General features: G+C 48.9%; 1 long non-coding RNA gene across 3 annotated transcripts; it reads left to right on the top strand.

The window, feature by feature from the left end:
- Positions 1-5618: 5618 nt before the first annotated feature.
- On the top strand, positions 5619-9113 carry LOC102376826. 3 transcript variants are annotated; one of them, XR_003091885.1, is made up of 4 exons: positions 5619-5702; positions 6722-7024; positions 7391-7500; positions 7741-9113. It is a non-coding gene; the product is annotated as an uncharacterized LOC102376826 (long non-coding RNA). The 3 variants fall into 3 exon arrangements; XR_003091884.1 differs by having other exon boundaries at positions 7391-7479; XR_325208.3 differs by having other exon boundaries at positions 7391-7479; positions 7902-9113.
- The last annotated feature ends 4044 nt before the right edge of the window (positions 9114-13157 follow it).

Below are 13157 nucleotides of genomic sequence, written 5' to 3' on the forward strand. Positions count from 1 at the left end.
TACGTGAGAAACCTGACAATGATTTCATCAGTCAAAGTTGCAGAGGGTGCTTTTGGCCATCCTTAAATAAGGTCCGGGATTCATCAGCCAGACATAGTAGTCATTTTCAAAAATCTATCTATCTATTTACATTTTTTAAATGTTTGGATCATCAAAACTAGCAAGAGGAGGAAAAGAGCCATAAGAAATAGTGCCTTCTGTGTGCATCTACATGTGCAACTGATGTGATGCAATAAACTTTGGAGCAATATGAACCGAAGCCTGGAACACCAGTATGTTCCACTGGGGCAGAGCAGGTCCTCGGCTGACCGGGTTGACCAGGTGCAATGTACATGGGTCATGGGTTAGCTGTGGGTCATTGGCCATGGGCTGTTGGTCAGCATCTAAGTGCACATTTCAGTGTAGTAAAGTACTTCACCATGAGATGGCACTATACTCACCAGTATTGTTCTACAGAAGAGTGACTTAGTTTACTGTGCCCTAATACTGGTGCATGTGTAGACTATGATGATTTACTGTGGAGCTAATTAGTTTACGCCACAGTAAATCACATGTGTAGGTGCACCTGCTAAATTAGATCAATGATCCATGTAGTCCAGTATCCTGACCCCAGCCATAGCAAGAACTGATGCTTTAGATGGAGAGCATATGAATAGTGTCTATCTAGGGTGATTTATCTCTTGTTAGACCTTGCTTCGTATTGACCATCATTAGTTTAGAGATGCCAAAGGAACATGTTGGAGAGTTGTGTTTAATAGATATTAATCAAGCCATCCTCCATGACTTTTTTTAGTCCCTTATTGAATCTGGCTCTGCTTTCTGCCTCTATAACATCCCATGGTAATGAGTTCCACCAGCGAATGATACACAACATAAACTGTCCTTTCCCTTATTTGTTGTAAACCTTTGGATGGCAGTGCCTGTTCCCTTCTTCTGAGCCAGGAAGTAAGGAAGAGAAATATTATAAGATGATCTGTTTCCCTTTCTCCCAGCTTTGGAAGCTAAGCCAAAATTTTCCTCTTGAAAAAGAACCTGTTTTCAAATGAAAACACTTGAAACTACCACAAATTCTGTCCCCACCCAAAATTAGTACCAGGGCTTATTATTTTCCCCTTCTGAGCTTGAGATCTAGAATTGCCAAAAGATTTATTCTTATGTTATGTGTAATAAATACTTTGAAGAATGGATGGGCTGTGGGTCTGGAGTGAGGGTCATTGTCAAGACAGGAGGGTAGAGGGGTCTGTGGGTTGTAAGTGAGGGGCACATTAGGGCTGGTAGTGGCAGGGGCCTGTGGGTTGGGAGTGAGGGTCACTGCCAGGGCTGGGGTGTGCAGGGGATCTGTGGGCGGGGGGAAATGGGGGTGCACCTTTTCAGTCACACCCCACTTTGATTCCTGCTCCACCCAAAATTCAAAGTCAGCTGCTTGACAGGGGCATCATCATCATCACCATCAGCAGCAGCAGCAGCAGTTCTATCCAGACAAAAATGAGTCACTTGAATTCATGGCTCCTTATCACTGAACCCAATTCCTGCTAATCTCTTAATTCCTCAGGTGTTACTGACCCCCTGCTCTTTTTCAAGGTTCCCCTAATGAGCTAGCCTTTCTCCTGCCATTTAATAGTATTTAATAGCAGGGATTTAATAGCATCCTTCAACTACCTGGAGGGTGGTGCCAAAGAGGGCGGAGCTCAACTGTTCTCAATGGTGCCAGAGGTCAGAACAAGTAGCAAGTTGCAGATGTGGAAGTTGAGATTCAATTTCAGGGAGATTTTTCTCATAAGAAGCACAGTGAAGCACTGGAACAGGCTCCCAGAGAGGCTGTGGTATCTCCATCCATGGAGGCTTTTAAGACCTCGCTACAGAAAGCCTTGGTGGGGTGGATATAGTTGGGGATGGTCTTGGTTTGAGCTGGGGGGTGGATTACATGTGTCCTCCTCAGGTCCCTTCTAACTCAAATATTCTCTGATTGTATGATTAATTCTGCTGCACATTAGCAGCTCCTGCTAATGTCAATGCTAGTTCTCAGCACTGTAGATTCATAGTTTCATAGTTACAGGGTCGGAAGGGACCTAAGTAGATCATCAAGTCCGACCCCTGCCCTGGGCAGGAGTGAATACTGGGCTCATATGACCCCAGCTAGCTAATTAGCAAGCCCCCTCTTAAAAACCCACAAGACAGGAGCCAGCATCACTTCCCTTGCAAGTTGGTTCCAGATCCTAGCCGCCCTGACTGTGTCCAGCCTGATGCTTCCTGATCAGTGCTTCCTGTCCATCAGTGCTTCCTGAGGTCCAGCCTGAACCTACTCTCTAACAACTTACGGCCGTTATTCCGGGAGGTGCTTGGGGGAACAGGGTTTCTCCCACTCCCCGCTGGTCCCTTCTGGTGAGTTTATAGATGGCCACTAGGTCCCCTCTCGGCCTTCTCTTGTGGAGGCTGAACAGGTTCAGGTCCCGTAGCCTCTCCTCGTAGGGCCTGCCCTGCTGCCCCCAGACCATGTGAGTGACCCCCCTCTGGACCCTCTTGATGCTGGCCACATCCCTCCTGAAGTGCGGCACCCAGAACTGGACGCAGTACTCCAGCAGTGTTGCATAGAGGGGGAGGATCGCCTTCTTGAACCTGCTCCTGATGCATCTGTGGATGCATGACAAGGTGCGCTTAGCCTTCCTGACCGCGTCCCCACACTGTCGGCCCATGTTCATTTTGGAATCGATAATAACTCCAAGATCCCTTTCTGTCTCTGTGCTTTTGAGAAGGGAGTTCCCCCGCCTGTAGGTATGCTGCTGGTTTTTCCCGCCCAAGTGCAGTACCCTGCGCTTGTCAGTATTGAATCTCACCCAATTCTCATTCACCCACCCCTGTAACCTGTCCAGGGCCAGTTGTATCCTGTCCCTCCCTTCTAGCATGCCTAGCTCACCCCAAATGTTGGTGTCATCAGTGAATTTGAACAGGGTGCTTTTTATCCCCTTGTCCAAGTCGCTAATAAAGAAATTGAACAGTGCGGGCCTGAGGACCGAGCCCTGGGGGACTCCACTGCCCACATCCCTCCAGGTCAAATATGACCTATTCACCACCACTCTCTGGGTGCGGCCCCTCAGACAATTTGCGATCCATTTGACTGTGTAGGCATCAATGTCATATTTGTCTAGCTTTTTAATGAGAATGGGGGGGTCGACAGTGTCAAAGGCCTTCCTGAAGTCCAGAAAGACTACGTCCACCGCAACACCTGCGTCCAATGATTTTGTGACCTGACGGTAGAAGACAATCAGGTTGGTCTGACAGGACCTGCCCCTAATGAAGCCATGCTGGTTGCCCCGGAGCTGGTCCTTCACAGATGTGCTCTGGGATAATTTTCTCAAAGAGCTTCCCCAGAATCAAAGTAAGACTAACTGGCTTATAGTTGCCTGGGTCCTCCCTTCTCCCTTTTTTGATAATGGGGACCACATTGGCCTTCTTTCAGTCTTCTGGCACCACACCAGAGCACCACGAGTGCTTGTAAAGCCGTGCCAGGGGTCTCGTGATACCCCCTGCCAATTCCCTCAGCACCCTGGGGTGGAGAGCATCTGGACCTGCTGATTTGAACACATCCAGCCTCTCCAGAAGTTCCCTAACTTGGTCCTCCCTGACCCTAGGCCTGGCGGAGTCTCTCCTGGGTCCATCCTGAATCCCAGTAGGGGAGATATCCCAGTCCCTGCACAAAAAAATGGAGGCAAAGGATTTGTTAAAAAGGTCTGCCTTTTCCTTTGGTGTACCCACCAGATTACCAAGCAAATCCTCCAGGGGCCCCACATTACTCGGTGCCTTCGTCATACTCCCCATGTATTTAAAAAAGGAATTTTTGTTGTCCTTGATCCTTGAAGCAAGCCCTAGTTCCATATCTGCCTTAGCTTTCCTAACAGCCCCCCTACAAACCCAAGCGATGGAGGTGCACTCCTCTTGGTGATAGCCCCTCCCTTTGATTGGGTACATGCCTCCTTTATGGCTTTCAGGTGTTCCTGAATGCCTTTGGTGAGCCAGGGGGGCTTTTGAGCACTCTTGCCCCCTTTGATTCTCATTGGGACTGTCACCCCCTGGGCTTGGAGGATCATCTCCTTAAGGAACAACCACTCGTCTTGGACACCCAGTTCCCCTACCCTCCAGGGCCCCAGTGCCCCTCCTACCAATCTCATCAACTCATTGAAGTTGGCCCTCTTGAAGTCAAGGGCTACCGTCTTGCTGCAGGCCCTTGACACCCTGCGCTGGATGGTGAATTCCAGCAAGTGATGATCGCTGTCGCCCAGGTGGTCAAGAACCTGGAGTCCCCTCACCAGGGTGTCACCTGTGGCCAGGACCAGGTCCAGCAGGGCATTCCCCCGTGGGGCTGTGCACCTCCTGGGTTAGGGGGAGGTCCTGTATCTCAGAAAGAAACCTACATAAGAGGTCAGACCTGGCTGACTGCTCCTTGCAGCAGAAGTCCAGGTAGTTTAGATCACCCATGATGACTACATTGCTTGCCTTAACTGCCTCTGCAAGCTGACCTGAGAATTCGCGGTCTAGCTCTTCCCCTTGGTTGGGAGGTCTGTAGTAGACCCCCACCGTTAAGTCCCTTTCCCCATGACCCCCCTGTATCCTGACCCAGAGCTCTTCAGTCTGCCCCTCCTCTGACCCCATCCTGTTAGTTGAGGACATGCATTGCTCTTTGATGTAGAGTGCCACACCCCTGCCTTTCCTCCCCGTACTATACCGCCTGTAGAGTCTGAAGCCTCTAATGTTTATCGCCCAGTCATGGGATGAATCCCACCAGGTTTCTGTGAGCCCTACTATGTCTGGGTTTGTACTAGCTATCCGGAGGGCGAGTTCCTCCTGCTTATTCATATGCTATGAGCATTAGTGTAGAGGCATTTAAGGCCTCGTATTGGTACATGCACCCCCCCTCGATTCTTAGGACTATCCGGACCCCTGTCACTTACCTGAGTACTCCTTGTGCATGTCACCTGTCTTGGCTGGGAGGTGTCCTCCTGTGGCCCCATCCTTTGTAGCCAGAGGTAGCCCATTGGATTGCTTTTAAGTTCAGCAAGAAACACAAGCTCAGGCATGGAAACGTTAACTCATGTGACCATTACCTCAGGGGTGGATATCTCCTTCAGAGAAGAATAGGAAATGCTGTAAAGATGCTCAAGAAGGTGAGTTGGTCTTTCATGAGTCTGAGAGAGATGGACATGGATACTAATAGCTCCAGGACTAATGATAGCAGCATATTTAATGATGTTTGCCTTGTTAATTGTGTTTTTTGACATAATGTACACTAGAGCAAATGAACACACCTTCCAATAAAGTCTTTGTTTGTCTTTTCTTGAGCCTGAACCTGAATAACACAGACCCAGGCCCCTCGCATCTCAGGAAATGGTTTTGATTTCTTTGGACTGGAGATAAAAATACGTGTTGTGTTTCATGTGAGGAGGTGGCCCACTCTCTTCCTCTTTACTCACTTTGTCAGCAACCTAGATCCCCCCTCCTGGCCTGGCTTCCACTGGCCTTCTTCCAGCCACTGAGACACAAGCTTTCTTCGGGTGGATGTATGTCTGTGTGTGGTTGGGAGAATGAGGTGCCCAGATTGGATAAGCCATGTTAAGCCCCACCCACGCAGGAGAGGAACAAGTTCACAGTGGTGAAATCGAAACGCTGCTGACGTGTCCCGGGGAGTTCGCAGGTGCTGGAGGCTTTCGGTAAGTTGTGGGGCAAGGGATAAATAGGGGGGATTTGGGCATCTGACTCCAGATGAGGGTGGCCAGGGGGCTTCCTGTGGATAAAGGGTACCCCCAGCCCTCCCACCAACAACCCCTTGAGCCACCACGTCCATTTCTGTGCCAGGAGTTCCCTCGGCCCCCGCAGTACCAAGCCAATTGGTCCTGGTGTCCTGTCCCCAGACAGGGACACGGTGGTTGGAGCAGGATGAATCTCATCCCATCCACCCTGCTACATTTCTGGTCCAATGGGCTACCTGTGGCTACAAAGGAGGAGACATCCTTTGCTCTCCCAACCATAGGAGCTCTCTCTTTCCCAGATTTGGTCCAGCCTACAGATTTGGTCCAGATTTGGTCCAGGCTACAAATGCACTGGGATTTGTAGCCTCCAGGAAGTGGGCAGGACACCAATGCATTGGTGGTCAGTGCCTGGGGAAGACTCAGGAAGCCCTCCCCCCACAAGCTAGTTCTCCCCACTCCCCCTGCAGTGCCTCCCCCAACAAGTTGTGGGGAGTGACGTACTAGTTGATTCAGGAGCATTCGAGAACGGGAAATGACCCATTGCCTCATCGCGTCTGCAGGACTGGAGCTGCTGCAGCTGTTCAGTTCCAACCAGCAGCCCCAACTATACCAGCTCTGGGCTCCCCACAAGCCCTGCTGGTGCCCCTCATTCCCAATCTGCAGCCCTGGCATGGCCACCCTGATGGTGCCGCTCACTTGTGATCCATAGCCCCATGCTGGTGCACCTGACTCACCCCCAAATATATCCATCCATCCATCCACACTATCATGTGTCCCTCCTTACCATTCTCTCCATCCCCACAATCCTCTTATCCATGCATGCTCCCTCAGGTACACTCAACCCTTCTCTCAAGCCCACACACTCCTCTCCCTCCCTCTCCACCCTGTAACAACCCCTCGTCAGCCCTATTCCTATATATATATATGCCTCCCTACAGACCTTAAAAGCCTTCATAGTCTTCATTTCTCATCCTTTCTAGCTTCCTATATCACTTGGAGCAAACACTGCAGTCAACAGCATCTTCTCCTACACCAAACATGGTTGATGAGGACCTGGCAGCTATTCCTGGCCACAGAGTCTCTTCAGAATTGCCATCGCCACCCATGCCATTATCTGTCACAAACCTCCTGAATGAACGCAACCGACTGGGGGCCAGTGGAGAGCTGGACAATGCAACTCGGCGGTGTTTCAATCATGCCATGCAGCTCCTGAATGTCCAGTCCAACAGAATACAGGACAATACCACGCTGGTGCTTGACTATGGCATGGTCTCTGAAAAGAGGTTTGTGTCTGGGACTGGAGAAAATGAGATTGTTGTGTACTGTGGTGATGATGGCATGATCTGTCACACCATCAAAGTGGTGGGATGGAGAAGCTGGCTTGCTCAACAGCTTTCCAAGGCCTCACCAGCAATATTAGCTGTGATTCTGAATGCCTTACAGTTATGGGTGCAGCGCTCCCAAGGGGGTTACTTTTTTTTACCTGAGTGATGGAGGAGTTGCCTCTCATTTCCAGTTCCCACACCCAGCTGCTCGTACACAGAGCTATCTCATCCCCTCAATAAACAGTATAAACTAACTCTCAACCTGCTTCCTTTGTTGGGATGAGGTTCTGATATGTCACCTGTGTACTCTTCCCTCATATTTAGTCATCTACATTGTTTGAGTGAAATTAAGCATGCGCATTATACAGAACGGAGAAGGTTCTAGAAGATCATGAACGCCTCACCTTTATGAGGTAATGCCCTAATTTTCATGGGTGAGTATGTGTGGTTGGTGTCTCAGACATGGTGGGAAAGTTTGACGTGCTTGGCAAATAGTGGTTGCGTGACTTCTGAGGTACTTGAGATTTTGGTTGGTAGGCATGAGTATGAGTGTCAACTTTGTATCAGAAGGAATGACTGATGGGTATGTCTGGAAGATGATTGATCATTTCAAATGGGGTGATCTGCCCTTTAAAAAGCCTAACTGACCAGAGTTTGCGGCTCTTCGCCATCAGGGAGTTGTGTGCAGAGAGAGGAGTCTCCGTTGTTGTAGTCTCTGTGAAGGGAGTGGTCCAGCAGAGCGGTCTCTGTGACTGAAGCTTGTTTGTCATGGGCATTCAGCTTTTCATCTTCCCTTGGTCCATCATCATCAGTTATTGTGGTCATCTGTCCCTAGATCCCTAACTAGGCCGGAGTAATTGAAGAACACACTTACCTGAGACAGAGGAGCGCCAAGGAATTGGGTAAAGTATCACCTTCCCATGTGTAAGTGTGGGACAAGCTTGGGTGTTGCTAGTTGTGGGAGAAGTCCTGGGAGCAGTAGGGGTGTCTGTGTGGTTATGTTGGGAGGTGAAAATCTGTTCTTGCACATATTTGCATATAAATGCTATTATCTGTGTATAACCTTGCTAATAGTTGTACTAAATGTTGAACCATTTGTATGCTGTTCTGTGCTGATGTGTTTGATATTTGGTGTGATACCATATAGGTGTGTTATACTTACCATTTGAGTCTTTTGTTTTTCCGCTCTTTTTCCCAAAACCTATATATAAGGTTTGCTGGACACCCCACCTTTGTCATAAATTTGTCAAACTTCAATAGCAACACTTGTAAGTTATCCAGCCACCCTCTTCTTATCTGGCAGAGATGTAGTTATTTGGGTCCCACATTAATTAAAATCTCTCTGTTCTCCATATTTGGTTTAACCAGTCAACCAGTCATCATATTAATTGGCCTCAAACTCTGCCAGCCGGTAAGTGAAAAACTACAGTTTCCCACATTTTTCTCCTTTAAAGGAGAATCCATTTTTAAAGTTTGTTCATGACCCTTTCATATATTCTTATGACCCACTTTTGGGTCATGACCCATGGCTTGAGAATTTATGCTCTACAGGGTCCCAGACCCAGGCTGACAGCCTTCCCAGGAGACTTTTCTAGGAAAAACATGATTCTGTTCAATACTAGAGGAGGCCCAAGTTAAAATGTGGGGAAAGACATCAAATAGATGACCCACTCATCTCTAACTCGGAAGCCGCTGGATACTAGATGTAAAAGTGTCGTTAATTCCTTTTGAAGTCAGTGGAGAAGTTCAGGAGATGGTCTCGGAGTAGGAATGGGTGTGTGGGCCTTGTCAATAGCTGACTCAGGTCTGGAGGGAGGAATGTAACTGAACCTCTTCCCAGTCAGGAATAACGTAACTAAAGTCATGGCTGGCTCTTTCCAGCTTCTACCCTGATGGAGGCCAAAAGGAGTTTTCCCTGTGCATCTAGAACTGGCAACATTGCCTTATGCTTTCACTTTTATTTACTTTAGATGAAGCACTCGACAGTGGCAGTCAAAGTTGCGGAAGATACCTTTGGCCATTGTTAAAAAAGGTCCGTGACTCATCAATAAGGTTCATTAGTCATTTTCAAAAATATATCTATATTTTAAAAATATTTTAGATTTAATGTTTGGTCAAATCGACCAGCTTGGCGACCCTAATTCTTCAGACATAAAAAGCTACTATAATGGGCAGATCCAAGATGCTCACAAGGGGGTGGTGGGGATGGGCAATATGCATCATTATGTGGGACACATCAAATAGTACCTGTACCCAAATCCAAGGAGACCCTGAATTTAAGAAGACCTCCCCCAATCCTTAGATTCCAGACACAGAAAAGTTATAAAGTGGCTATTATTTTCCATATGTAGACTCTAATAACTGGAGGTTCAGTTCATCCCCTCCACTATTGCAGGCACTGTGGATTGGGGGGCGGTGGTAAGGGGGGCAGTGATGGAGCTGACAGTGGGGGGTACACTGTAGAGCAGGTGGTGGAGCAGGTAGAACAGGGAGTCAGAGACTCCTCTTAGTTTGAGGGTATCCTGACGCAGGGGGCAAACTAGGTGGCCTGAATCTGAGATGGCCGGCGCTGTAGTGGTGGTCTGATGTTGAGATATTCAGATCTGAAGGCTAGAGGGGGCGACCCCCTTGTTGCCCACACAGGGAGTCCAACTATGGGATTAGTGCTCCTAGAGGTAACCAAGAGGGGCACGAGTGCCATAGAAGCCCTACCTCAGTTGTGGACTTGACAAGAAGGGCAGTCTGAAGAAGAGCGGGCAGTGACAGTCTGCCACAGCCAAGAATGGGGAAGATGCCAGGACACCCAGAAAGGGAGCTGTGGGGCCAGGATCTGGGGACATAGATGAGGAAATAATAATGAGGCCGGGACTGTTCAGTTTAGAAAAGAGATGTGTGAGCAGCGACATGAGAAGGGCTTGCAGAATACCGAATGGCAAAGAGAATCACTTGAGATTTCTTATTTACCAATACGAGACCCATTGAGCAGGCTGTCAGTTTACATTTAACACCAGGATGTTCTTTTTCCCCCAGCACATCATGAAAGGGTGGGACTCATTGCCCCCAGAGGGTATTGAGAGTTCAGCCAGATTCAAACAGGAATTGGACACATCCTTGGAGGAAAGGGTTATCCGTTAGGGTTGTGCAAGGCTGCGGACCATACGTCGGATCTGGAGAAGCTTCGGCTGCTTCAGCATCTGAAGCAGCATGTGTGGATGAAAGCGCTGGCTTTGTCAGGCTTTCCGAAGCGGTTTGGAGCTTCCAAACCGCTTCAGAAAAGCTTTGGAGCTGCCTCGGAAATCTGGCCATAGGGTATAATGGGGAACCAGTAGAATATCTATAACTTTGTTGTTTTATGTTCACTTTGGATGAATTTTACCGAGGTGGTAGCCTCTGCAGAGCGCGTGAAGCCTGCCAAGTTTCAAGAATATCGGTGCAGGGGTTTAGGGGGAACTGCTCCCCAAATTCTTGAAAGCAAAACTCATGTCATGTCTATGCGTTACACCACAGGGGGTCAAAACTGCAGGGGTGGTGGCCCCTGGTGAGGCCACAAAGCCTGACAAGTTTCAAGAAGATCGGTGCAGGAGTTTCGGGGGAACTGCACCTCAAGCTGTGGACAAGCAAAACTTGTGACATGGGTGACACTGTGTGTTAAGGCACAGCAGGGTGAAAGCTGCAGGGGTGGTGGCCCCTGCTGCGGCCATGAAGCCTGCTGGCTGTCGAGGAGATCAGTTCAGGGGGTTCTGGGTTCTGGGGCCCTGCACCCCTAGCTGCTGACAGACAGAACTTGTGACATGGGTGCTTGTGGGATTGACTGTGTCTGTCTTGGGGTGTGGTGGGGGAGACACTACTGCGGGCCTGGCTGCTAGCTGCTGTGTTACTACTTACCAATCAGTCCTGATTCACTCAGGGGCCAGCTCAATACACAGTTGCTAGCTAATGTAACCAGTTCATTACCATCAGTTAACACCTACAAAAGCAGACTAAGGAGAGGAAAGAATCAATACAGACAATCAACTGCCCCAAGACAGAGAGTGTCAGTGACACAAGCACCCATGTCACGAGTTTTGTCTGTCAGCAGCTAGGGGTGCAGGGCCCCAGAACCCAGAACCCCCTGAACTGATCTCCTCGACAGCCAGCAGGCTTCATGGCCGCAGCAGGGGCCACCACCCCTGCAGCTTTCACCCTGCTGTGCCTTAACACACAGTGTCACCCATGTCACAAGTTTTGCTTGTCCACAGCTTGAGGTGCAGTTCCCCCGAAACTCCTGCACCGATCTTCTTGAAACTTGTCAGGTTTTGTGGCCTCACCAGGGGCCACCACCCCTGCAGTTTTGACCCCCTGTGGTGTAACGCATAGACATGACATGAGTTTTGCTTTCAAGAATTTGGGGAGCAGTTCCCCCTAAACCCCTGCACCGATATTCTTGAAACTTGGCAGGCTTCACGCGCTCTGCAGAGGCTACCACCTCGGTAAAATTCATCCAAAGTGAACATAAAACAACAAAGTTATAGATATTCTACTGGTTCCCCATTATACCCTATGGCCAGATTTCCGAGGCAGCTCCAAAGCTTTTCTGAAGCGGTTTGGAAGCTCCAAACCGCTTCGGAAAGCCTGACAAAGCCAGCGCTTTCATCCACACATGCTGCTTCAGATGCTGAAGCAGCCGAAGCTTCTCCAGATCCGACGTATGGTCCGCAGCCTTGCACAACCCTAACGGATAACCCTTTCCTCCAAGGATGTGTCCAATTCCTGTTTGAATCTGGCTGAACTCTCAATACCCTCTGGGGGCAATGAGTCCCACCCTTTCATGATGTGCTGGGGGAAAAAGAACATCCTGGTGTTAAATGTAAACTGACAGCCTGCTCAATGGGTCTCGTATTGGTAAATAAGAAATCTCAAGTGATTCTCTTTGCCATTCGGTATTCTGCAAGCCCTTCTCATGTCGCTGCTCACACATCTCTTTTCTAAACTGAACAGTCCCGGCCTCATTATTATTTCCTCATCTATGTCCCCAGATCCTGGCCCCACAGCTCCCTTTCTGGGTGTCCTGGCATCTTCCCCATTCTTGGCTGTGGCAGACTGTCACTGCCCCCTCTTCTTCAGACTGCCCTTCTTGTCAAGTCCACAACTGAGGTAGGGCTTCTATGGCACTCGTGCCCCTCTTGGTTACCTCTAGGAGCACTAATCCCATAGTTGGACTCCCTGTGTGGGCAACAAGGGGGTCGCCCCCTCTAGCCTTCAGATCTGAATATCTCAACATCAGACCACCACTACAGCGCCGGCCATCTCAGATTCAGGCCACCTAGTTTGCCCCCTGCGTCAGGATACCCTCAAACTAAGAGGAGTCTCTGACTCCCTGTTCTACCTGCTCCACCACCTGCTCTACAGTGTACCCCCCACTGTCAGCTCCATCACTGCCCCCCTTACCACCGCCCCCCAATCCACAGTGCCTGCAATAGTGGAGGGGATGAACTGAACCTCCAGTTATTAGAGTCTACATATGGAAAATAATAGCCACTTTATAACTTTTCTGTGTCTGGAATCTAAGGATTGGGGGAGGTCTTCTTAAATTCAGGGTCTCCTTGGATTTGGGTACAGGTACTATTTGATGTGTCCCACATAATGATACATATTGCCCATCCCCACCACCCCCTTGTGAGCATCTTGGATCTGCCCATTATAGTAGCTTTTTATGTCTGAAGAATTAGGGTCGCCAAGCTGGTCGATTTGACCAAACATTAAATCTAAAATATTTTTAAAATATAGATATATTTTTGAAAATGACTAATGAACCTTATTGATGAGTCACGGACCTTTTTTAACAATGGCCAAAGGTATCTTCCGCAACTTTGACTGCCACTGTCGAGTGCTTCATCTAAAGTAAATAAAAGTGAAAGCATAAGGCAATGTTGCCAGTTCTAGATGCACAGGGAAAACTCCTTTTGGCCTCCATCAGGGTAGAAGCTGGAAAGAGCCAGCCATGACTTTAGTTACGTTATTCCTGACTGGGAAGAGGTTCAGTTACATTCCTCCCTCCAGACCTGAGTCAGCTATTGACAAGGCCCACACACCCATTCCTACTCCGAGACCA

This window comes from Alligator sinensis, unplaced genomic scaffold (genome assembly GCF_000455745.1).
Source record: "Alligator sinensis unplaced genomic scaffold, ASM45574v1 scaffold336_1, whole genome shotgun sequence".
Taxonomy (NCBI): Eukaryota; Metazoa; Chordata; order Crocodylia; family Alligatoridae; genus Alligator; species Alligator sinensis.